Source organism: Cololabis saira, chromosome 9 (genome assembly GCF_033807715.1).
Source record: "Cololabis saira isolate AMF1-May2022 chromosome 9, fColSai1.1, whole genome shotgun sequence".
In the NCBI taxonomy this organism is placed as follows: domain Eukaryota; kingdom Metazoa; phylum Chordata; class Actinopteri; order Beloniformes; family Belonidae; genus Cololabis; species Cololabis saira.
Window position 1 is genome coordinate 38602219 of NC_084595.1, and position 26762 is coordinate 38628980.

Sequence of the window (26762 nt, forward strand, 5' to 3'; positions counted from 1 at the left end):
ATAAAAGACACCTGTCCACAACCTCAAACAGTCACACTCCAAACTCCACTATGGCCAAGACCAAAGAGCTGTCAAAGAACATGAGAAACTAAATTGTAGACCTGCAGCAGACTGGGAAGACTGAATCTGCAATAGGTAAGCTGCTTGGTGTGAAGAAATCAACTGTGGGAGCAATTATTAGAAAATGGAAGACATACAAGACACTGATAATCTCCCTCCATGTGGGGCTCCACCAAGATCTCATCCCGTGGGGTAAAAATGAAGGAGTGGCTTCGTAAGAAACATTTCAAGGTCCTGGAGTGGCCTAGCCAGTCTCCAGATCTCAACCCCATAGAAAATCTTTGGAGGGAGTTGAAAGTCCGTGTTTCCCAGACAGCCCCAAAACATCACTGCTCTAAAGGAGATCATGGAGGAACGGACCAAAATACCAGCAACAGTGAGGAAAACCTTGTGAAGACTTACAGAAACATTTGACCTCTGTCATTGCCAAGAAAGGGTATATAACAAAGTATTGAGATTAACTTTTGTTATTATATATATATATATATATATATATATATATATATATATATATATATATATATATATATATATATATTATATATATACCAAATATTTATTTTCCACTATAATTTTCAAATAAATTATTTAAAAATCAGACGATGTGATTTCTTATCTTTTTACGTGGGAGAACTTGCACTACTGGTTCTGACTAAATACTTTTTTTCCCCGCTGTATGTGGCGCGTTTACAAAATCGTGATATTATTATCCCACATTCGGCGTCTTAGTGACTGCTGATCAGGTAGAAACCTTGTGTGATCTGAAAACACTGGATGAAGTGACGCTGCTAAAACCAGTCTCCAGCGTGGAAGTAGAGCAGTGGTTCATGCTGCAGGAAAAAAATGAAATCTGTCAGCCCAACACAAAGATGTGAAAGCTACTGACAGTTCCCTCAAAATCAAATGTCCTGCTTTAAAAACATTGTAAATCCTCCTTTTGTTCAAATGTCTTTTTAAGTCCTGAAACTCTGAGATTAACGAGCAGCGGAGGACATTCTTTTAATTTGTCACTTCCTTGGCATCTATAAAGTATACATTTGACCACCACTGTTTACTGTGTGATTTAATCTCGACTCGACGTGTCTGACTATATCCTACCAGCCCAAAATCTTGGACAGCAACAGTTTTATGAGAGCGCCTAGGAAAGCTCCCCTAATTAAGAGCGCTTGAGTGACATGCTCTGTAAAGCGCCGTGCTCCTAGACTTATTCCTGGCAGACGCATTTTTCTTCCTGCGGGTGTCAGTTGGCAAACATTTCTCATAATGAGAGCGCTGGCATGCACACACAAAATGTAACATTGGAAAACAAACCTGAAAAGACTCTCCATAAGAATGCTGTACATAAAAGAAATACACGGTGATCGTTAAGGGCCTTGGTGCAGGAAAGCTGCTGGCTGCCGTCAAACCAATTTAAAAAAACTAAAACTTCCATTTAGCTTGACTATTTCAGAGCTGGGGGCTGATATTGAACGCTTTTTCTAAATTAAATAGAAATGAAATCTGATATTGGAGAGCATGACGGGCATAAAAGATATAAATTGATTTTAACTTTCATTTCAAAAGGTCACAATCGTCGTCCCTTTTAGTATCAGAATTAATAATAGTTATGAACGGATATTTTCAACCAAGACAGAACTAGCATTTGCTTATCATTTAACACTCCTCCCTCTTGGCAAAATAAGATTCTGTTTCTCAAAAGACCCTGACATGATGACGGCCAAATCCCTCAAAACGGTGTTCGTGAAAACAGCTGTGGAACGCCAGAGTCGCATCCAGAGGTATTTGGATAAAGACAGTCTTTATCAATGTGTCTCAATGCTCCACCACAATGGATTCTAAATAAAAACCAATCAGGAAGTCGCCAAAGCCTTGAATTTCAGCTTTAATCAAACAAGTTTACATTTTCAGGGACTTGAAAGGAACTGAGCAATTGATAAGTCAAATGAGCACGTTTGGGCCATTTCCTCGTTATTTTAAGAAAAAAGAAGCAGATAAAAAGGTCTGGAGTTTGTATCGGGTGCTTTTTTCTATTGCAATGTTTACTACACAATTAGCAAATCACGAAGGTGACGACTGATCTGCCCCCCCAACGCAGAGTCAACACTGAGACCAGGACAAACAGCAACAGTAACTAAGGGGGGCTCAATGAGAGGTCAATTCTTTAAACAGCTCAGAACGGAGTATTTTCATTTCATTTCATTTCATTTTTATTTATTCCATATCATGGAAACAGTTCACACATGTTCCATTCCATGATGGAAAAGGGGCAAGAAGAAGAAAGCCTTATATACCAAGCCCCTTTCTCAAAAAAATAAAACAATTCATATGAAGATGGTCTGTCCGTCTGTTCAACAATCACTACTTATATAATACCAAAAAAAAAAGAAATAATGAAAAAACAAAACAAAAAAATAAGAAAACATACACACTAACTCACCAACAATATAAAAACAAAAACAACAAAATATATTTTACCCGTTAAATTCATATTGTCTAATTGTGTGGTCTTTATACAATTTCTTGAACTGTTGAATACTTTTGCAATCCTTGAAATCAGTTGTTAAGGAGTTCCATAATTTTACACCACATACTGAAATACACATTTGTTTTAAAGTGGTGCGTGCAAATGGATGTTTTGGCAAAGAAGACACACAGAACTAAAGAGATACTACTTGTTTTACCCGAAAAGTAATATTTCGGTGATTTTTTTAACTGAAGAAAAAAAAACTGAACTTGAACATGAATCAGAAATGCCACAATTGGGTATTCTGTTGTCCATCCATCCATCCATTATCTATACCCGCTTTATCCTTTGCAGTGTCACAAGGGTCTGCTGGAGCCTATCCCAGCTCATTTCAGGTGAGAGGCAAGTGGCAGGTGAGAGGTATTCTGTTGTATACGGTCTAATTTAAACCTGTGGTAACAGTTTTTTTATGCTGCTTTTTGGTACTCATTTATAAGACCAAAACCTACAGAAAAACATTATCCTCCGAGCTGTAAGCACCATTTCTGCTTTGATTTTGGCCTCTACTAGTACATCCTGAATGAAATTAATACCATTTTTGGTGAGAAACAAAAGGAGCATAAAGGTTGGAACCCTAATAGCTCAACAATGAGGTTGATTATAACATACAAACTCCCCACTATTACAAGTATTCTTTCATCATTGATATATTCATATGAATATATTTATTATACCTGCTTCAAATTTACCCCAAATCTATAATTATATATTATAATTAATTATATTATTTTTTATTAATTATTATTTTTATTTAACCATAAGTAACTTTCAGACTTTCAGCTGAATTGCAACATCCCTATTTAACCGGTTACAGCTTCAGCCTCTTTTGGCATGTGCATGTGTAGTGATAATGAAGTGTGAAGAGAAACCTGTGGGTAAACTACTTACTGTGATCACTTTTTCTAACCATTTGCAGCCGCTGCTCCACAGTGCTCATTAATCTGCCTGGGATGCCACTGCATCAGAGCTGGTGCAAAACACAGTCACGAGCTAGGGCTGGGCGATTATACGATCTCGATTTGTGATCGCGATCAAATTAAGTTCGATTACGGTGATCAGCTGTGGGTCTACTTTCTCGATCACGTGCAAAACATGCTGCAGCAAAGTGCACGACAACCAAATCACAACCCGCTTTCCTGGCACCGCGCTGTCTGCATTAATTGATCATGCATGACATGCCGCGGCAAGTTGCCTGACCATAGGCAGTAAAGTAGTCACATCTGCCTCCCTTGCACTGGTGGGAGCAAGCGTGACCAGAGAGAATAAAACTACAAGACAACAACCGCAGGCTAGCGTTAGCTTAGCTTCGAGCCGACCGGGACTCACGGTTTGCGGTTATTTATTTATTTATTTCGCCGGACAACTTCTTCCGAGCGTACAGGAGGAGGGTGTGATGGATTCACAAAATGCCCTTCGTGGTGGATGTATTGTGTATTCGAACCGCACTCATTAAAGTTGTGATTCGCTCTGCTTGTACCACAAATTACTCATCACCGCCGACTTCAGAAACTCCGCGGCCCCGACATGGGTGTGTGTGTGCGTGCGTGTGTGTGCGCGCTCAGCGGAGTGAATGTGTCGGAGCGCGGAGGCAACAAGCAGAGCTCAGCATGATAACGCCGTAGGCTCTGCGTTGGTGTAACGCGGGACCATAAATCAGCCTTAAGTCCCTTTAGGCTAATACTGTGAGAAATAACCTCTCATAATAGCGGTACTACAGTTAATAAATGTAATAAAACTGCCGTTTCTGCTGGCTACTGAGTCCTGTAAGTGGCGAGTGAGTTTTAACTCCTTAATTACTAACCAGCGTCAGAGTCACGCACAGTACACAATCTGTGATGTTAGAGAGCCACCTGTTGGTCAATTTAAGCAACCGCATCGCCAGCTGCTTGACAGTGGCTCAACTCATATTAGTTTACTGTTTTTGTTTTTAATAATGTCATTGCAATTTTATCTATGCAATTGTGAAAAAAATGGCAAAATAAATGAAAAACTGTGAACAACCGCATTCCGTAGGCTATTCAGTACTCAGTATTCAGCCAAGTCTTTAAATTTTATTCCGCTTCAGTTTCGGCCTCAAATTTTCATTTTGGTGCATCCCTAGTTTTTTCGGTGGGTACCACTGGTAGCATTCTGGATTCTTGTTAAAACATGCTATTTGCTTTATTTGTTAATAAAAAAAAAACTAATCTCTGGATTCTTTCTATTTTATTCCAGAAGGGAGGGGGAATCTCTGATTTAAAAAAAAATCGTGATTAAAAATCGAGATCATTCAATATGGGAAAAAAAATCGTGATCACTTTTTTTGCCATATCGCCCAGCCCTATCACGAGCTACAGTCTGCATTGACACAAGGTTATAGTATCCAAACAGTGAGCCCCATCAGCAGCTAACCCGTCGTCTCTCAGCTCATGATGAAAGGAACAGAGCTTAAAAACGCACAGGCAGTGTCAAATGAGGATTTTTAAATCGCACCCTGCCAGTGTAGGCTAAGTGTTGCACCTGAAGCATCAAGAAAACTGCAGTCTGTGCCTCCAAGGACACGGAGCTACAACATCAAACAGATGGTGTGCCAAGTTGAAAAGAAAGACGCGTGATTCAATTACAAAAGCCTCATAGCATGTTAAAAACTCACCTTAATGTCTCCCCACATCTATAGTGATTATGAATGCCAGAAACAAAATGACGTTCAAACTGAGAAACAGAGAAATGTGGAGAGGAGATGGTGGAGCATGTGACCGATGGGGAAATAAGATCAGGATAGGAGAGGGAGAGAGCGCTGGATGGGAGAGGAAGTGATGGGTAAGGAGCGAGCGAAGCTCCGTAAGAAATCAGCAGGTTGTGGTGGTGTTGCAGGACAGAGAAGGAGAGCTTAAGGAAGCGGGAGAAGGAAGAGCAGAGCCGCGCAGCCAGCCGAGTCTAGACTGCCTCTTAAAGAAACATATCCGCATTCACATTAATCGCCAGCCAATGACAAATAAATGTCAAAGAAACTGGAGTGTACTGCTGACTGGTTGATGGAGAGGAGGCAGCCAATGAAAGGAAGCACCAAGCTGACGAGGGAGGGAATGAAGAAGAGAGAAGATGAACCTGTGTGATCAAGGACATCCAGAGCACTAACTCTCCCTTCACTTTGGCCATAACAGAGCGTACTCGCTAGATAGATTAATTTAAATGCCCCCATTTGCCATCGGGGGGAACTGACTGACGCACATGATCACAGAGCAACAGTATTGAGAACAGAGAGACAGGGGGAATCTGGGTCCCCTGATCGTTTATGATGCTTGTTACTGCAGTGGAGTCAGGAGGATGAAATGGACTAAGATGGGACAATATTCTTGCTAAAACAGTGGCCCGTCACACGAGAGCTCACAAAACCATGTCAACACTATTACTTGGCCCAGATCCACCCACTGTTTTCTCTGCTTTCTTTTTGTCTTTGCCACAATTGGCCCTTTGAAAAGACATGCTGAACAGTATGCCTCTCTGTCACTTGACTCCAGCAGGCAGCGATAGGGGCACTTGTCCATACAATGGAGAGCGCAGACCAAAGTTGCTGCAGGCAACAAAATGCAAAGCAGAACCAGACTTCATGTCTCTTTCTCAGTCTCCCGAAACAACTGCTGATTATGCTAAATAAAAACAGCCAAAAAAATGTAAGACTTTTTTTTTGTGAGAGACAAAAATTAGAAAATAAGAAAACAAAAAAGGAAGATCATACACCCTGGCAAGTTGCTGGTCTTACTATGAGTGAAAAAGAGTTGTACTGAGATTTAATTTTTAATCAGCTTTAATTACTAGTTAGCTTCTGTATCCATTTTCTACCAATTTGATGAAATCATTAGAAACAGTTAGGGCTGGGCGATTTTGGACAAAAATAAAATCCCGATTTTTTTCTCTGAAAACCCGATTTTCGATTTCGATTTTTTTGGTAAAACTACAAAAGACAATGGAATAAATTGTTTAAAATATTTTATCTTTATTTTTAAAGAAAAATAGCAAACAAATTTCCCTATTGGGAATGAAGTGCAATTGAAAGATACTGTAAATCCTCCTTGAGTTTAGTAAAGTGACAACATTTACAATTTTCTTGACCAAACAAAGATGACTAGACGAGCTCTGTCTGTAATGCAGCCAGCTGCAAAAAAGGAAAATCCATTTTCCGATTTTCCTTTTTTAACATCGATTTTGATTAATAAATCCGATTTAGATTTAAAATCGATTAATCGCACAGCCCTAGAAACAGTCACCGTCTCCCTCTCTCTCTCACACACACACGAACGTAAGAAAATTACCTTCATTCTCACATCCTGTTCATTCACTAGAAAAAGTGGTGGCGAATTCACACATCCAAAAAGGTCCGATCTCATGTCCGAGTTCATCTGGCTGTCCTCCACCGTCGTCTCTCACTCATCGTCTCCCTTTCTGTCCCCCAACTGGCCCTGCCTGCAAAAAGCCTGTGTGCGTCAGCTGCACCTGCTGCCTCCGACTCTGTACTTCTCAGCGGGGAGGCAGTGTCTCTCCGAGCCCAAACACATGAAAACACACACACACAGGAACGAAACATGGAGATAAGTCAGCGTTGATAGGGAGGTGGGGGGTCTCTCGAGAATGACAACAACAGAGCACGTCCCTCTCAGCGCCATCTTCAAACGCACATTTCAATAAATCCCCTTACAAGACTTTTTCCTCCAATTCATTGCAGCACTAGGTTTCAGATTGTGGCCTCTTAAAAATTCCTGTGGGCCTTCAGGCAAATTAATACTTCCAGCCAATTTATTCTCGTAAATATATCCTCACATCTCTTAAGACTCAATGAAGACTATTCATTTTATTTGATTGTAACACAAGAACCGACAACATGTCGCACTTCCATTAACTTTGGTTTTAATATTGTCAATCAAAAAGATTGCTGCCATTCACGTTGGCTGGTATTTGTATCGGGGATCTTTGTTATTGTCTGTATTGTTCTAATATTTCAAAAACACACAATGAAACAATAAAAATACATCTATCCAGCTGTCAACTTCCACTTATCATGAGTTTGGTTCGTAGCCTCAGCAAAGAGGCCCAAGAGCTCTCCCGAGCCACGTCCTCTAGCTCTTCTTGGAGAATACTGAGGTTTTTCAAAGTCGATTTCACCAGCTACAATCTCACAAACAGGTCCTGGATCTGCCAGAAGGCCTCCGCCCATTTGGATATGCGCAAAACACTTCCTCAGTCCGGGAAGCATCCTAACCAGATGCCCAAACCACTACCTGGCTCTTCTCGATGTGAAGAAGCAGGAACTAGCGTAAGCAGAAAGTCTTGCCTTTTGGCTCAGCTCTCTTCCGTACAACACACTGGTACACGGTCCGCATTGCTGCAGATTGGCTCATAATCCTGGGTTATAAAGAAAATACAGTGGGATTTCCACAGCTCTCCTTTTTAGTTTTAAACACTTTTCCACAGTATTTCCATATTCTCTAACTGACAATCCTGTGATCCAACAAGATTTAGTTCAGTTCAGCAATATTTTAATCCCCAAAGGGGAATTAGACCCACACCTTCAGATGGGAAGTGAAAGAGCCACCAATAGGACTTCAAGAGAGAATCGGACATAATAAATGAACATCTGAAGGTGTGGAGTTGAGCGCAGGATATTTCTGTTAAGAACATACTCCGTGTTCAGCCCAGACCATTTTATGTACGGTAAAAGGACCAACATCATGAGGCAATTCATCATAGGAATGATTCATATTTTTCTTCCCAATCCCACAGGGCACTGAAAAGACCTGTAAACACACACCCTTGTGTGTAAAATCAGAAGTGCTTTCCTAACCTCGTTTACTCAAACATATGAGGACTTTTATTATGCTGCTGCCATCGATACTACAGTTGATGCTTCAGCCTCTTAATTACCTCCGGCGCTTTTTTTTTTTTATCTAGTTTTAACACAATGAAAAAATAATTAAAAATCAGCAAATCCAACAAATAGCCAACCTTAAGCGAAACGAAATGAAGCTTTGGTATATCAGCAAACAATTGAGCCCACCCCCCCGTCTGTGTCGATGGCTAGTTATGTAACCCTGATGTTTGAATACTCGTAAGGTCAGTTCTCTCTGGTTTCAGCGAACACAGGTTTACCTCCCTCACCCTGAAATGGCAAAGTGACTGAAGCAGCTCCTCCCTTTTTGGGCGTCTGGATGACTGTTTTAAGCAAGTGAGTCAGACATACTGTACCGAGCTCACACTGTTGTTGCTCGCCGTAATTTCCAAGAGGTCCAAAAGAGGAAACCGACTTTGATCAATACAATGTGAGTCTTTATAAAAAGACCAAAAAAAGATATTACCAATTATTATCAATGTTAGTAGATTTTTCTTTTTCTAAAATAGAGTTCCATTTTGTGGTTGTAAATACATTTCCACAGTGAGCTGCATGTGCAAACACACACAGACACGCGCAGAGTAAAACCCACCAAAGCCTGAAGCACAGGCAAAACAAAGGATGGAGAGCTCAGGATAATGGTTTTTAGACTTGCATGAACTCTTACTCAACTCTTAGAATAGCCCATGCTAACAAAAGAATCTTATTAGGACAATAAAAATGTGTCAGGAAAGCAAACAAGGAGCCAGTAACTTCATAACCCAGAATAAGAGCTGGTATTGTTGGCCAGGCTGCCCATCATATGACTGACACAGTCAGGCTTAGCTCCTACCAAGAACTGTGGCGTTATGAAGATGCAGCCTTGTTTTCTTCTCTTTCTGCCATCTGTGCTCCTGTAGGCAGGGGTCCCTTTAACCTTGACGCCCTGTTTTCCTCTCCTCCTTCGCCCCCCCTTCCCTCTCTTCGTTTCAGCCGGACAGTTCCAGATTTCATCCAGCAAAACAAGTGTCCTTTACCTTTCAGCCCCGTCCTTCCAATTCGTTACTCCTCTTCCTTGCCCTTCCCCAATCTCTCTTCTTCCCAAATGTGGAAATTGAGAATGCAGATCCGGTTCTGTACTTGCAATCCACCTCCCGAACCACCGACTTCCTCTCCTCTGTCTCGAATGTGGAGACTGGTAATCTACTGCTGGCATGTTCTGAGACTTTAAACTGTGTTACTGGGGCAAAGTGGCTCCCCGTATTAGTAGCGCTAGAGAAACTGGTGGAAAAAGGGTGAAAGACTAAGGGAAAGCGGTTGCATACCAACACAATTAATAATGTTTTGGGCTGTGTCCAGACTAATAACAATAAACGCAGGTCATCATCTCAGTTTCAGACCTCCGTCTACGCCAGGCTGATGCTTAAACCAGGAAGTCTTAACGGAAGTTTTTTCTCCAAAGCGGAGGGCTTGAGATTTCTGAGTTTGTGTTGTCAGAAGACAATAAATCAATTCTTTAAAAAAATGTGATTGCATCTATGCGGGTGTCACAGGATCCACATGAGGAACTGGACTACCACTTAAGAGCAGAAACAGATTTAGCTCATACACTGTAAAGCTCCCAGCTCAAATAAATCTTGAAATCATTTCAAAAACAACATCTCTGTTTTTGGAGTAACAGCAGATGTATCTCTTACTGTGTAAAAATAAAGTGTTGTTTTTGACACTTGGTCGGTGATGCGGGTGTGGACTTCATTCATCCAACGCCTCGCATGTGAACCACACTTTCTTGGTCACGCACATCTGGTCCACAGTGGTTCCGCCCATCACACATATGAAGTTTTGCTTTACTCCACCAAAGCTCCAGAGCCTATACAGAAGTATTTGGACAAATCCAAACAAAGACATAAAGGTGGGACAATAAAGCCCAAATATCTCAGAAATTGCTCTCCAAAATTGATAAAATGGCAGTCCACCAGTCACTCAGTGTAGATTTACTGTAATGTCTGGTGTACCAAACGGACAGCTCTCCTTTTCTAATGTCAGAAACTGTTTAAACCTTTGATTTACACCAACATTTAGGAGTAACGGAAGTGAGAAAGCAACATTATAAATGTGTGACCATCAACTCTAACTAGCTGTGTGACACATGCTGGTGAATCTCGTTGGCGGTCGTACTTCAGAAGTACTGGTGGCGCCGGAAAGAGTCGTATAGACACACAAACTTATATACGGTCTTCTTTTACGTTCGGCTGCTCCCTTGAGCTGTTGCTACAGCAAATCAACCACCTCCGTCTAACCCTAACCTCTGCATCCTCTTACTCTTATTCTACACTTCATTTCCTTGTTCACTTCCAGTAATTTTTGATTCTTCAACACATCTTAAACAGTCCACGAGTTGTGGTTATGGGAAGTATTCTGCTAAAATCCTGCTGGCAATGACAGGATGGTCATAAAAACTGTTTTTATAGTCTTCTGACCATCAAAGTTTGTTCATCACACAAGTTAAACAAATCACATATTTTGGACTGTAGAAATAATTTTCAATGTTTTTTATTGTTAGTTGGCACAAATCCCAAACAATCTTAGGCTAATTTCTAAACCTAATAACTAAATAAAATGGTTTAAGTTATTGCGCAATTCATTACCCATTAAGTCAATTTATTGTTTCAATAATTGATGGATTAATCTACTATAAAAATAGTCGTAAGTTACATCTCGAGTACAAAGCGGTGGAGTGGCCATTTCTGATATGGAAAGATGAGTGTGGTCAAAGGAGGTAGAGGTAGAAAGAGAATGAGAGAGTGAGCAGCCCCTCCTAAGCTGGATCTAGTGGCCTGTGCCCTCCTGCTCTTAATCCTGGCTTCCAGCACATGACCCAGCTAACAGTATTACGGAGTGCTTTGATTAGACCTGCTGCTGGAAGACGTGACTGCGGTGAAGGGGGGACGTGAGGTCCCGTGTCCACTACTTCACAGGAATGTCTGGCCCTCGAATAGACACATGCAACGGCACACGCTCTGTATTTCCTATACATTTAACCCCCGTGTAAGCAGCCTGCCCTCACCGGAGGTCGAAGCACGAGGCAGGCCAGATGAGGTCTGCAAGTCAGTGACTCAGCGGATTACCGTGGCGCTGTTATTCTGAGTGAAAACGGAGAGAAAAGCTCAGAAATGTGCTGCTTGCATTGGTAGTGAGTGGCCGAGAGGCTACACAATGGAAAGTCTGGCAGAACAGTCGCACCACAGAGGGTTACAGCAAGTTCCAGCTCAAGAGGGAGTTATTTATTTTCGAGTTTGGACACAATTGTTTAAGATTTGAACAGCCTGCACCTGACCCGGTGTAAGAACCTGTCAAGATAGAAAACCAAAGTAGTCCAGTCTATTTTATTTGAATAACAGACAAAAAAATGTGACGCGTCTTTCAGGGAATGACAGGGCACAAATTATTATTTGGCAACTGATTGGGCTCATGTGGCATCTTCCCTCCTCTGTTTTCAATGCACCATGTTATCTGCGTGTTGACAGCTTGTTGAAGAGTTTCAGCTGGAGGCCTTTGAGAACATCTGTGGCCATTACAGGACAGAGAAGGGTAAAGAGGCGTCTGACCTGCAGGATTTCTCCCTGGGGAGGCAACAGTTCAAAGAATCGCCAAATTATAATCCCACACAGTCATAATCCCACAAAACACTGGCTGAAGGGGTGCCTGTAACTCCCCTCTTCAACGGAGTGAGGCTTCACGTGTAAGAAAAAACATTTTAAAAATAGATGTTATAATAAAACATAATAAAAAAGAGATGTTGCAAAGACAAAATCTCTTGATGTGTTTTCATTACAGACAAACAAGAACCATGTTTATGTCCATGCAGAGCAGAAGGAAAGTTTGATTTGAGGCAAACGCCTTGGGATTACCCCAGAGAGGGAGATGAAGTAAGTGGTGATTGATGGATGGATGGACGGATGGACGGATGAGTGGATGATCAGTTTTATACGACATGTCAGGGTCTGTGGTCATATTTTCCTCTCACGTCCTTATGAATGATAATATTAGAGCTGGGTATCATCACTGACCTCCCGATACGATACGATTCCGATACACTAGGTCCCAAGACGATACGATTTCCGATACGATATCGATATTCTAATTACAATAATGGAATAATGTGATCGTTCCATTGCTATGTCCGGCCAGAGAAGCCTCACCCTGACTGGTGGAAAAAAGCGGCCTGCTCACTCCTCAGGTTAAGGAGGAGACTTGAGCTCAGTGCAGGGCCTCCCGAGGTTGGTAGAGGGAGCAATTCCCAGGACTGACTTAGCAAGGAGCACTGGGTGATAAAACGGGGGAAAAAAAAAAATCGGGATTAAAAAAAATTAATAATTTTTTTTTTTTAAATCGATACTTGGATTTATGTATCGATAATCGTTCCTACACATGTATATCGATAAAATATCGATATATCGATATTTTCAACCCACCCCTAGATAATATACATAACAATGCTCTTTAAATAATAAAACAAACCCAATACTTAGTAATCCATGTCCTCTTGGAATAAATAAAACCATAATTATAAATGTAGACAGCAAATTTACAATATTTTTAATTTTGACACACTGGGGAGGAAGTCAAGCACATCTCTCCCTCCACCAAAACTAACGTCAACACAAAGTTTAACGATATTTTCACTAAAATAAAGAATTAATCTTGTCTAAAATGTAGAGTAATCTTGTACTCTGAAAAGTGCCATGAAAGAAAAAGGGAAGCCTAGCTGGAAATAACAGTGCTGAGTATAAATTGTTTGGGATTTAGGAACAATGTGTCTTCATTGTGAGAGCTGAACCCAGTGTATTGTTCTAATACAACCTTGTAATGTTTAAACAATGCATTTTGAAGTATTAACAGGTAAACCACGCTAAGAACATAATTATGACAACTGGTGATTATCAAATAAAGTGTCCTTTGCTCAGTAGAATGTACTTGGTCATCAAAAAAGGCCATGTTGGCTTTCATTCAAGTATTTAGGATGACCTGGAGGATTAGGAATCCACACAAACAATACAAAAAACAAACTATCTGACACAGATCTTAAAAAGCTATTGAGGATATTGTTGTGAAACAGTGTTACATTTCAGCTAAAATGTGTCAAAAGACAAAAGAAACTGAAGGTCTGTGTACAAGCTGCTGAGTAAACTAAAACTTTTTTTTTTTATCTAGAAATGTCAACAGAATAATGATATTTTGGTATGGTAACTACACTTCTTCAGCTACTGCTCCTGGAATTCAACAATGAATGGCTCAGTGTTGAAATTTCACAGTAAACACTGTGTCGCCAGCGTTATCTTCCAAGTTCCCAGGTAGCGTCTCGTATTCACTGCACACACACAGCGTGGTGCACACACACGCACATGCACACACACACGCACACACACACTGTACTTTTTAGCTTTGAGGCCCAGTAAAACCTGGCAACCTCTGCCTTCTATATCCACCAAATGCAGTACTAGTAATACAAGTTGTCCACATTCATACAGAAGAAACATCTCGTTCTGTCCAGAAATGCTTGCCATTTCAAAATATTAAACTCGATATTGTAACACAGCTGTTATTTGACTCCAAGGACAAATATTTTTGGGGACAGCATCTTTTAAGGTTGTGTGTGGCATGTCCTACTTTCTTTGTGACTGAATGCCGTCACAGCGGGGTCGATGCTGAGGAAAACTCATTGTGACAAATGGTCTGCCGCTATTCCGGTGACGGAGGGCTTGCTTGCAGGGGTCACTTCTAATCCACCGAGGATTAATTATTTGAGACCTTTCCACCTATTACCTAAAATCAGAAGATCATCATCCTGCCTGAACTCAAAATGGAAATCAATGAAGCTCAAATCCTCTTGTTTTTCTAGTGAATCACTAAAACTAGAATGTTTTACAGGGAATAAGAGTTTTTTTGAGTGACTACCAGCTCAAAAACTCTGCTGAACTTTTGGTCTGTACTGTATATGTCCTAATAAATCTGGCGTCACCCACTTATATTTTTTCCTCCAAGATGTTTGAAACTCCTTATCAGTGAATGCAGTAGCAACACGGAGACAGCAGTCCAGCCAATGCAAAAACAATCATCAGTGAATCACTGATGACATAAACAACAGCTTTTGATGCCACACGCTAAAAACTGAACGATAACATGGCAACCTCGGTTACATGCACATCTACAATCTAGCTCTTGGCAATAATGGATATAAGGATTTAACTGGAGTTTCCAAGAAATCCGAGTACACATGCGCAGGAAGAGAATCGAATTACTGAGTGAGGTGCGTTCGACTCCGCGACACTAGGTGGAGCTACACGCCCTTTCACGTTGGCGTTCTTCCGGTTAGTTAGAACAATTAGTAAACAAACGTGGCAGATTTGAAGCAGACGTAGAAGGAGGACAACACTCAAAGATATGGACGCCAACGATGAAGCAGCTCTCTCCTTCTGCTACTGTGTTGTTGTCATGCCGTGACTCTTGTTGCTTCCGCTGTCTCGTCACTTCCAGAAGGAAGTCAATAGCTCGGCTACCTGCGGTTTCGTATACATGCAGGTGTAGCTTGAACTAGAGCGGCTTTATCTGGCTCTAGTAGCTTGATTCCAAGAACTCCAGTTTGGTTAGACTACAGCCTGACTAAGGTGTAAACTTTGGCATCAGTCGGACTAAGGCAATAATTCAACTTTCTCTCAGGCCGCGTTCAGACTGCAGGCAAATCTGATTTATATCTGATTCCTTCTCATATCCGATTTTCAGGGCTGACTGTCCACACTGTTTTTAGCAAGTGTCCAGATCGGATCTGGCTCTGTTCAGACTGGGCCACATCATTGACTGATCTGACGGGTTGCCGTAGCAACGACGTCGGAGCGGAGGCGTCACCCCGCGCGTGTATTGTGTGAAGTCATGTAATTGCGACATCAAAAACAATAACAATACGTGCGTCCTGCCCACCCGATCAAAGGTTATGGGGATCCTTTATTTTTTTATAAATTTTATTTTTTTATATATATAAAAAAATCCCAAAATATCTGTACCGTTTCTGATTGGGTCGGCACTGCGCATCATTTTTAGACAACAATGAACGCATACAGCAAAAGTTGTGTGATTGGCGGCGGGACCCGGCGTCCCAGCAAAATGAGAAACAGAGAAAAGTGTTCAGAACAAAACCACCAGCAAACTAACAAACCAACCAACAAAGCTCAGAGTTAACAAAACGAACCAGCAATGAACAACTGGCAGCCCCGCTCCATAACCTCTACTCCTGATGAGCTGACGGGCTGCAGGTTCAGGCTCACAGCGCGACTGAAGGCTGATTTATGGTTCCGCGTTACACCAACGCAGAGCCTACGGCGTAGGGTACGCGGCGACCCGCAACGTACGTGGAAATGCGGTCTTTTTTTCTGCTATTAAAACATGATTTGTAATGTGAATTTGCAACACTCAAACTACAAATAATAGTTTTTGACGTGACATCAGAGATTGTACATGCTCTCTGTGAAAGGATGAGTAGCTCCACAACTGGAAATGGGCGGGTGGTTTGGAGCGTCTGGGACAGTCATATCCGATCTGAGTGTTTGGAGCTGTTCAGACTGACACGCATCTGCCCAAATGAGATATGGATCGGATATGAAACTACCTCCCGGAGGGGGTTTCGATCTGGTTTGCAAAAATCGGATCTCATGCGGTTTGGGACTGTTCAGACTTCAAAAGAGTCATCCAGTTTCAATCTGGATGGGCTAAAAATCGGATATTGGCTGGCAGTCTGTACGCGGCCTTAGTGCATGTAAACGTACTGTGTGAAGGCAAAGGTTTAATGAGACGGACTTTATGTGAAGGCAGAAATCATAATATGCAGCTGACCAATATTTTATGGCCAAACTGCAAATGATGGTATTTGCGAATAAAATCGCAAGTATTCACTTTCCTGTCTGTGCAAGGGTAATTGAGTGTAATTGTGTCCAAATTTACATCTGCATGGTCACGCAAGACGTCCAATCTCCAGAGGCAGAGATGGTGGGAGGGCAAAGTGGAGTCAAGTGTCCGCCGCCTAAACATGCTGCTATGAATAGAGGTGTAAAGACGGGACTGAGAAGAGAACTGTGCTATTGTATCCCTGTGGTATTCTAACCAATGTCACAGAGATTTCATTTAGACCTCAGGAATCTGTGTTAACGTGTAAAAAAAGCAAAACACATCCCCTTTACATGCACTCAAGTATTTCTATTTTATAAATGTCATTGAAACGGTAGTGCTCTGGATTCACTGCGGCTAAGGTTAATTCATTCTCTCAGTTTGTTTCACGGCACCTCATGGAAGCTGTATGCTCCAAATGTTTTCCTTTTTTGTCAAGTAACCTTGTCAAGTAAACAACTGTAATATTCAGTTTATACAGATTTGGCCATAAAAAGAAAAATGTCCATCTGCACTGAGTTAAATCTTTTTTCTACATGAAGTGAAACCATAAAGCTGTTTTATACTTGGGGAAAAAACTGTTTTCAATTACCCATGTTCATTTGTCATTTTAAAATTAAAGGTTAAGCAAATAGTAATGTGCTGCTAAATAATATTCAAGTACCAGTATTAGAATAATTGTGTTAAAGTGTTGGCAAATTATATTGGAAATGAAATGTGTTGGTGGCTTTCGGGTAGGTTAGTTGACTGACTTAATTGGGTAAAGAAATACTGAGACCAAAACAACCTGTGGACTCTTTTATAGGATGCATAAGCTGTGTTTCCAACAACGGCAGCCCGGGGTAAAAACTAGGAACCTGAAATTGTAACAGGGTCGACCTCCTCCGGGGTCTTTTCAGCCCTTGAGTCTCAATTTACAGTGACAGAGCTGCACAGATCCACTGACATAGGAATCTAGCACTCCATACCACCTGGTGGTCATAGAGCACCGCTTTGTGAACAAATGAAAAAGGGAAGGAGAAGAAGAAGGAAAAAAAACAAAAAAACAAACTGGAACAACGGCGTCAGCATTGAATGTGCTGGAGTTTTGTTTGCTGTTTGCATACAATGGCAATGATGCGGTAAATGAGAAAACTGAGGCTCAAAGAGGACGCCAGCATGGTTGAACATCATCATCCCCTGCCCACCACCAGTCCAGTCAGCACTGAGTCAACACAATCCCCCATCAGCAGTTTTTCCGAGCTACTCTGAGAACCCAACTCCTGGTAAGGATGCGCTTTGTGACTGTAAAAGCTTCTTGTTATGGGGTCATTCCTGATAACAGAGACAGGCATCAACGATTTAGGCTACTGTATGTGAAACGAGCCTGTACAGAGCTCAGTTCAATTCTATATGACTTTATTAAACCTGAATGAGGAATGTTAATTTATCCAAAGCTGCCAATTTCGCAGTTTAACATGGTGCCTATTTGCAATTATACTCAGAAGTCAGGGTTCAAAGCCTGAAGATTCAACTGGAACGCCACCTGAAGTCAGATTTCAACTAGGAAAGTCTGAGAAACCTCACATAACCACCCAATGGAATTATTTCTTATTCATTCACATAAATCACTTTTTTCCACTACATGTTACAACTCTTAATGTGCCTCAAAGTTTGACTTCAGCCAATAACAAGCACACCAAAATAACACAGATGGTCTTCTCTAACAGCAAAAACTCAATTCTTTCTTTAACCCCCTTAAAACTTAACTCCAGAGTTTTAACTCACAGCTAAATACTTAAAATATTAACAATTTTAAGATTTGGAAGCATCACTCCATACATAAACGGTTCACACCGGAGCACTAAAGGTCAGGAAGTTGAGCAATTTTCATTGGTTCAATCCTTGACCTCCAAGTCCACATGTGGAACGGTCCTTGGGCAAGGCTCTCTCCCCTTTTGTGTACATAAAAGTTAAAGGGCTATATAAATTCAGTCCACTTTGTGAGCCACAAGCATACGCGTTTGTGCAAGGATTATGTTGACAGGTTTGTGGACCACAGTTCAGACTGAAGCTGGGTAATCCTCAGTATTACTTGGATGTTGGTGGGGAGGGTCGCTTACTGTAGCACCATAGCGGGGCTGGAATGTGTGAAACATTAAGATGTCATCACATGTTTAGCACAGGAAACCCTGGAGAATTTTTTAAACAACATTTCATCCTTGTCTGCTGCTGTTTAACGTCCTGACATTACCCTGTAAAAACCACCTTAGCTCAACAACAGGACCAGTTGATTCTGCACAAACGGGCCGTAATTAGTGTTTAATTGAATTTTCTTGTATTTCAGATGTATTTTGGGAGCCGGTGCATACTCCAAGACCTTCGGTTATATCTCAAAGCATCCAGTTGAGCAGTTTAACATTGATAATTCATGACTGTTAAGAGGCAAGGACAATTAGACCCGTACTTAACCATTCATTTTATCCTCCACTCATTTTGAATACTTTTATTCGTAAAAGGATTTTTTTTTTCCAGTCCAAATTCCTTATTACTCAGTCTTTGCTCCCAAAAGCTTAATGACACCCTTCAGGTCAATTATGTGATTTGAGGTCACCCAAAATCTTAAATACCAAAATGTAATATCTGTGGTTCCTCCTGCCCTTGTCCTGTTCATTCAAGTATAAAGACGAGTAAACCATGGAAATATCTGTCGTCAGTGACTCAGATGGCTGCAAAATGTGATATGCAACTTCTCGCTGCATGAATATGAAATTAATTTTCAATTTCATACAGAGGAATTGGAAACTTCTTACAATCAACGGACCTTGTGCTCTGCATTCATTATGATATTTAGGTATGTGGAGCCATTCTCTCAACAAAAACTGTCATTTTTAAGACATTAGCCATCGTCTGAGCCAGCCACCAAGGTCTCACAGATTTTATAACATCCCATCATCAAACATTAGAGCTTTAAGGTACATTTTGCCCCATAATTTCTCTAAAGAACTAATCAGTAGGTTTGGTTTGCATTTTTATGGCTCTTTAAGAAGGATTAGTCAAAAAATTTGGAATTTTACAAGTGGTTGAGAGTACCCTAACCGTGTCATAAAATTAAGAACCCAATTTAATCAACATTTTATTTATTATTTTAGTGAAGGTTTGCAGTGTCGGGCTGCTCTAGTGAGGCTGCCTAACCACTACATCAACTCCATATGGAAGAAATGCAAAGAAAAAAAAAATGATTACACATTGCTCTGGATGACCTCATACCCCAGAAACCAGTAAGTACTACAAACTGCGGGGGGAATAAAAAGGTAAATATACCTTTTCAAGTCATTTGAGCTGAGAAAAATACTAAGACAAAGATCAGCACTAAGACAAAAATCAGTATGACAAGTAGACAACCAACCCTGAAATGAATCAATAAAACTGCAAACCTCTCATCCTGCCAACTGTCAGGACGGATGAATGTCAGTCTGCAGTACATGTGCCTATTTTCAGTACCACCGCTGAAAATTGTGAAAAGCTTTGTCTCTGACAAATAACAGCTTTGTGTCAACAATATGAAACCTGCTTGAAATAGTAACCTAACTTCACTATTATGTTGAAGAAGCCGTCAGCCGCCCGGCATGCCGCTGCTCAGCCCAGTTTATCCCAAACCCACAGGGTGGCGTCTGGATAGATACCACTGGTTTCCGACAACTGCCCCCACCGTCCAGCACCAGTGGTGAGAGGTGTCACATAACCAGCACTCGCTCTTGTTGCTAAAGGCAGTACCGGAGGAGGAATGATTTGGCTAGAAATAGCATTGTCACATGAATGTGTGCAGTGGCCGCTCAGCCCACTGCTCATCCTTACATGGAGCACTGCCTCGTTTAAACAGTCAAATCTTTAATGAGTGGGAAGATTATCAACACAACAGCAGAAACCGGTCCAGGAAGGGAAATCATTCACACAACAGACGTGTCAATATGCTTCAAAACAGTAAAAGCTGAGAAATCAGAGTTCCTATGTCCACTTAAAGTCACACATATTACAAGACTGAGTCATTTAATTTTATTTTTTTTAAATCATTATATGGTGCAGAAAAATACAGTTTATTTGATAAAATATCTACCGTCTACGGAGAGAGTCTGCTTACAGCACGGGCAAAGAAAGTGTCCCACTGGCACAAAAATAGAAAAACTTGTCATTGACAAATCACTGCAAAGTTCTGAGAACAGCTTTCACCATGCATCTCTGTTTTCACTCGTGATGTACCATTTAACATTTTTCAAAAATGTCAAACTAACCCCCAAGGAAATACTGGCAGAGGTATGCCTTATTAAAGGTAAAGCAAGACGTAGGTAGCCCTGATAAATGTACTTGAGAGGGGAAAAACACCCATTCAACATTTAAAAAAAGAAAGGGGGGTTTAGGAGTAAGCTGCCATTAGCATAGTTAACACCAGGCCAGCACACAAACAAGAGCCGCTCTGTGTGACAGCGCTTTGATACAGACTCGGCCGCTTACAGAAGGCGACCAGAAAGACTACAAAACGGCTCTCATGACCCCAGTGGAGTGCACACGCAGCGCCAAAAAACACACAATAGGTCAGGGAAAATGATGCAACTGGCATGACAAGCACACTTGCTAATAAATGACTGTTTGTTTACCGAATAATGGTATGACTTTGCTTTTTTTCTTTCCAAATGAAAAACCTAGATTTTTTTTTAAAGAAATTCTTTTTTATTCCTAAAATAATTTTTAAAAGGCTCCACTTACTTCAAAGCAACCAGGGAAGGAAAACTAACAAGAAGTCCGAGAGCATCAACCTGATTCAAATTAGTAAATTCTGGCTTTAAATGCCGACATTTATCAAGCACAAATATTCACAAAAATACCACAATCATAGTGCAAAGTAAAAAAATAAATGAATAAATAAATAAATAAATAAATAAATAAATAAATAAATAAATAAATAAATAAAGCTCAGCTTTATGTCCCCAAAAAGTCTCATTTGTAGGTAAAAAAAATAGTTGTTTTTTTATCTTATTTTCAGCAGTTTCAGGGCAGACATGCTTCAGCACTTTTAGTTGTTGGAAGTCTAAAACTAGGTTAGAATAAGGTCTGAACCTGGCTATGTGCTTATAAATGTGCGAAAACCACAAATATTTGAGTGCCCAGACAAATACTGAATTGTTTTATGTTCTTACAACTTAGATGTGGTTAAACAATAATGTTAAACTACACTACTACTTACAAACTGGATTCAAAGCCTACATTGTTACATTTATTTTTTCAAGCTCTGGTAGTCTCCTGACCCAAAAGCATGTTTTAAAATAAACATCAAAACTTTATTCATTATTGATCGCTTGCAAGTTGCTCAATATGTTTTTGACAAAGTTTTCTGTTACAGTATCATGTTGGATGCTTCGCCTTTCTGTTTATGTCTATGCAAAAGTGTGCTTCTTCATCTTTTTTTTTTTTTTTTTTTTTTTACTTTTGACCATTTATGACAAAAAAATAAAAAATAATTTTCAAGCTCCACGTGATCCATGACACCCCTAACCAGGTTTTCTGCAACGGCATGGATCAAGTATCTCTGTTACAAGCACACATACATAGCGTGCACATACAAGCAAAGCATGAAGATCCACAGTCATCCTGTGCCATCATGTGATGTTGCCATGGCGAAGGAGGGCTCAGACATAACAGGGTGATTGTTGCTCTCCGGGTGAGGTGGGTTGATCAGAGAGACAGGCTGTTCTCCGACTGTAACACTATCGGTCGCGGTGCCAAGTGCCCTTCTGCCCACAGACGATGACACACCCACGGGGCAGTGCCATCATGGAAACTGAATGCCAGCGCCATTCCCATAACTTTTTCCTTTCTGCTCATGTTGGTCCTCAAGGTCAAATCCTGTCTTTTTTCTGTTGGTAAGTACAAATGTGTTTTTAAAGAAGAAAAAAAAAAAAAAAAAAACATTCAAAATTCTGCACTCAGTAACCCACCATACATGGTCAGCAATACTCTGATATTAATCAGATTAAAGAAATACTCTGATTAAGAGACTACCAAGTAAACAGTACCCATAATTTAAATAAGATCATCATGAAAGTAAGAATTAGTGACATTAAAAGATTGTAACTTTTCTTTTTTCTTTTACTTTAACCAAGTAGCCTCTACCTGCAGTAGTCAGCAAACTTTTGATCATTAAAAATAAGCTGAACTTGAACATTTTGCTAAATTAAGAATTCAAAACACTCACAACCATTACGACGACAAACTCGTGTTTGGTGTTGTTGCGAGAAAATCTAGAGGAAACACCAGGTGAACATGTAATATGTTGGGTTTTGCATTCCCACAGAGAAATGTTTACAGGAATACGTGTCATGGTTTATCCCCTGGAGAGCAATGGCAGGTTCATTTTTCAGCTGTTCAAAATATCCTATTTAGATGCTTAATTCATTTTTATGCCGATGTCCTTTTGAATGGAACCATTTAACTTAACAAGTCCATTCAGAACCAAACGCTTGTTAAAATATAATCATCTTTATGGAAAAATCCATACCCTTGCCTTTAAGGTGCTGGAATAACTAGCATTTAGATACTCAGTTGTGACCAATTTGACCACTTTGGGGTAGTAAAAACCGATCACCCCGACAGCACTGCCAACTGATTAACTTTAGAGTTTAAGTTTTTCTCCAGGCATTGATCATAGAGGGACAATGAGCAGCACAGCAGCTGTGAGGATGTGACTGTGAGTAAGAGAGGAAAAAGGAAAACATTTTGTCTGTTAATCACACGTAACTGCAAACAGCTACCGGTATGTTTATATTTACAGTGATGAACATAATCGGATTCTGTGGGAAACTGCGATTTTCAGGCCTGAAAAACTTGCCCCACCCTACATGGAATTACAGTCTAATTTTTGTTAAATTTGTAAGATTATGTCCATTATTTAGTGATGGTCATTTCTGAACTGAAAGTCTAAGTTGAAAACGCTCATCCATGGTGTTGACTGCTCGTCTCTTTGGGAGCAGGTTCATCTGCTAATGAACCATAACATCCACTCTTTTATGGGTGATTTAAGCTCTGCTGAAATCTGTCTTTGCACTACACATTTGCAATCAACACATGTTGCATTAAGACTATTGATGGCTTGCACTTGGGAAAATAAATAAATGCCTTTCATAAACAAGTCTAACCTGCCCTGAGGTAATCTATGAGCTAATATAGTTCAGCTTGTTCTCCTCACCACTGAATGTAGGACATTCACGCTACAAAGCAATGGCTTAAGGTGAATCAAACACTGACCTGGAACTAATGGGACAGTCATAGATGTCAGAAGATTCCTAGAAAATGTAAATTTTCAAAGTGCATGTATACTGTGAAAGCACCACCGCATGGCAGCCAGTAAACTCTAGTGGCCCCTTCCTAAAGATGAAAAAAAACAACAGCAAAAAAAACCAAACCCTGTACTGTTCACATGCCATTCCCTTATGTACATATAAACAGTATTGCCCTCTGACTTCAGCCCACAGCTTACAAAACACATGAGTTAACTGCCCGGCTTAATTGCACATTAAATATGCAGCATGAAGCGCTTGGATTTATGGCTTGGGCCAAGTCTATTGACGGTGTGGTCTAAGCTGTGGCTGCACTCTGTCGCCGCCGAGCCTACAATTAAATGTGAATCACTCACAATCAATTGTTTTGCTTGTTATTTGTTTTTTTCTAAAAGAAGTACACTCCCAAAAGACTGGTCAAGTACAGTCAATGTGAAGTGAAGCCATTCAATCCCACCTCTTATCAACAAGATAGAGAGGGATGTTCTTAAGGCCGAGCCAGACGCAGGGCAACGACAGCAATAAGCATTTTTGAACTCTGCCAAAGCTGTCTGCTAAAACTTGGCACAGCCGAACATGGAAGCTTAACTGATACGATTTGCGGAAAGCGGGTTGTCGGAGCAAATCAGGCAGTTTCAAATGCATAGCAGGAGATTATCCACCTGTGTGTATGCAAGAATTTAATTTTATAAACCCATGCACGAGCCTGCGAAAAACACTGGGGCCAGTTCAGAAACCATTTCTAGGCAGACAGGCAGGCTACTTTTCTGAGGCATTTACACATTTTTCTATCCACAAAGTATGATTAAAGTTTCAAATAAATTCTAGTCATTTTATTTTTGCTTAACCAGAGAAATACCACAGCAGAAAACAAAGAGGGCTAAAGAATGCCTTGGGTAGCCAGATGTTCACTCCATTGCACACATTGTCTCGTCTCGCTCTGTATAAGGCACAACAAGTATTAGTACTGAAGCGAATCTCAAATATAGACTGGTGGGAGAAGCCGGTGACATGTTCCACATCAAGTAATTTTACCAGCGAGTGAGCAGACTGTGCAGTCCCATGTTAACACGTTCCAAGCATAAAAGTGAGTAAAAACAAGACAAAAAGGAAGTCATCAATGTGCATATCTTATCATATTACAACTCTGTATCTATCTTAGGGGCTTAAGAGCAGACAGGATGGTGTAATAAATAAGTGGCATTCCTAGTTGTGAGCAGCTGCTATGCAATAGTCCTGATGTTCCATTTTCTAAACAAAGCAATTACGAAAACAAACCTCTAAAGGGAAATATCTGAGGCAGTGGTCCATCCCACCATTCTCCTTTTTGGCTATTTCTTATCATTGTAAGCAGAGTAATCATTAACTTGGAAACCAACTTCTTGCTGCATTAGTGCAATCGACTTCCACGTATGCAGGTAATAAGATAATATTTATTATGGCCATCTAAAGCAGAAAGAATCAAGGGTGAAAAATCGAATTGGATCTGCCGATGTGGCAAGTGGTGGGCAAATAATACAAACAGTGGAAAATACAACCCATGATTTCATATGGAATATTCTTGCAGTGTAATATTTCTATTCAACAACTTGAGTATACTTGTCTAGACTCTTGTTCTTGGGGGAGAAAAATGTATTATTACAACGAGGAAATACCCTGAAGGGGGAGCCACTAGTATGTACAAATTACATTTCACAATAAATTAATATAAATATGTTTTGTTTCCGTCTCTGGCTGGCTGACTGACTTATTAACTTATTAACAAGGAAATAATGAAAACGACCTCTGTTAAATACCAATGCACTCCCAACAGCACTAAAACAATAAAAGAGCATTCACAGCCAGTGCAGACAGATCAGGCTCCCCAATGCATTTGTGATGCGTTTATGGCCGTCTGGTCCCCCAGATACTACTAATATTAGGCGGTGAGGGATAGTGGGGTCGCATGGCGCGCATGCGCAGTGTCGGAAACCACTCTAAAGCTCGACAGAGGAATAAACTCGCGTGATAAAAAAAAAAAAGCCAAATTATTTCAACAACTCAAAAAAAAAACTGCTATATGAGCTAATTCATACTTTCTGCTTTCATTTCTCCCTCAATCTCCGACAAAAAGACAGACCAGCCGAGGTGAACTGTTGCTATTGTCGGATGTGAGTCAAACACGTGTAAGCGGCGACCCATTCACTCATACAACCGGTGGCTACGATACTGATTTAACATCAAGAGTACACACGTATACACGAGGATAAAATGTTGCCCTTAATGGTAAAATGAGGAAAATTTCCAGTAATTCAGCGACACGAGTTGGGTGAGCGCTACGGACACGGGAGGACAGCCGCTCATTTCAACACATTGGCATGTTTATCAATGTCCACACTCACCAGGCCCGCTCTTCTTCTTTAAATGCAGACCCGCCACACAAAAAAAAGAAATGGGCAGTGAAAGTAGCTCACCGAAAGCGACAACAAAAAGGGGGGGCGGGGGGGTACATGAGCAGCGATTCTTTTTTTTTTTTCGCAATACAAAATGTACTTACCCACGAAATAGGACACCGTGAACGCACCACCGTCCCTGGTCTTCCGCGCCTCTGGCCGCTGCTGCGCTGCGTGCCCGCACCGCTCTGCTCTGCTCTGCTCTGCGGGGGTTTGCGGGGAAAATGTCAGATTCCTGCAGTGGCTGCTGGTTCGACGCCCCCCTGAATGGTTGCACTCCACTGGGCTAACTCATGCGACCATGTTGCGCTGAACGTCGTCTCTCATCCGGGCGTTTGGGGGGGTTGATCCGTCGATCCAGCGCTGCACAGGCAGGATGACAGCTTTCAGATGAGGGAGGGAGGGAGAGAAGGCTGATTTATGGTTCCGCGTTACATCAACGCGTACGTTACGCCGTAGGTTACGCGTCGATATAACGCGGAACCATAAATCAGGCTAGAGGGAGAGAGAGAGAGGGAGTTGAGTGGAAGGTGAAGCCCATATGGCAAGGCAAGTTTATTTGTATAGCACAATTCAACACAATTCAAAGTGCTTTACATCCACATTAAAAGCAGCAAAACATCATTAAACAGTAAATAACAAATAACATGAAATAA

At 40.9% G+C, this 26762-nt stretch overlaps 1 protein-coding gene across 5 annotated transcripts in view; it reads right to left on the reverse strand.

The window, feature by feature from the left end:
• The window catches only part of slc20a2 (solute carrier family 20 member 2), a 57331-nt gene extending 30869 nt beyond the window's left edge, over positions 1-26462 (reverse strand). For 3 of the 5 annotated variants that reach the window (XR_009783121.1, XM_061729543.1, XM_061729542.1), the window contains exon 1: positions 26211-26462. The gene's annotated coding sequence lies outside the window, so the exon portion shown is untranslated. Of the gene's footprint in view, positions 1-6876; positions 7036-26055; positions 26080-26210 lie in introns of those variants that run through there. The other 2 variants (XM_061729545.1, XM_061729544.1) reach the window with 2 other exon arrangements.
• Positions 26463-26762: the final 300 nt, after the last annotated feature.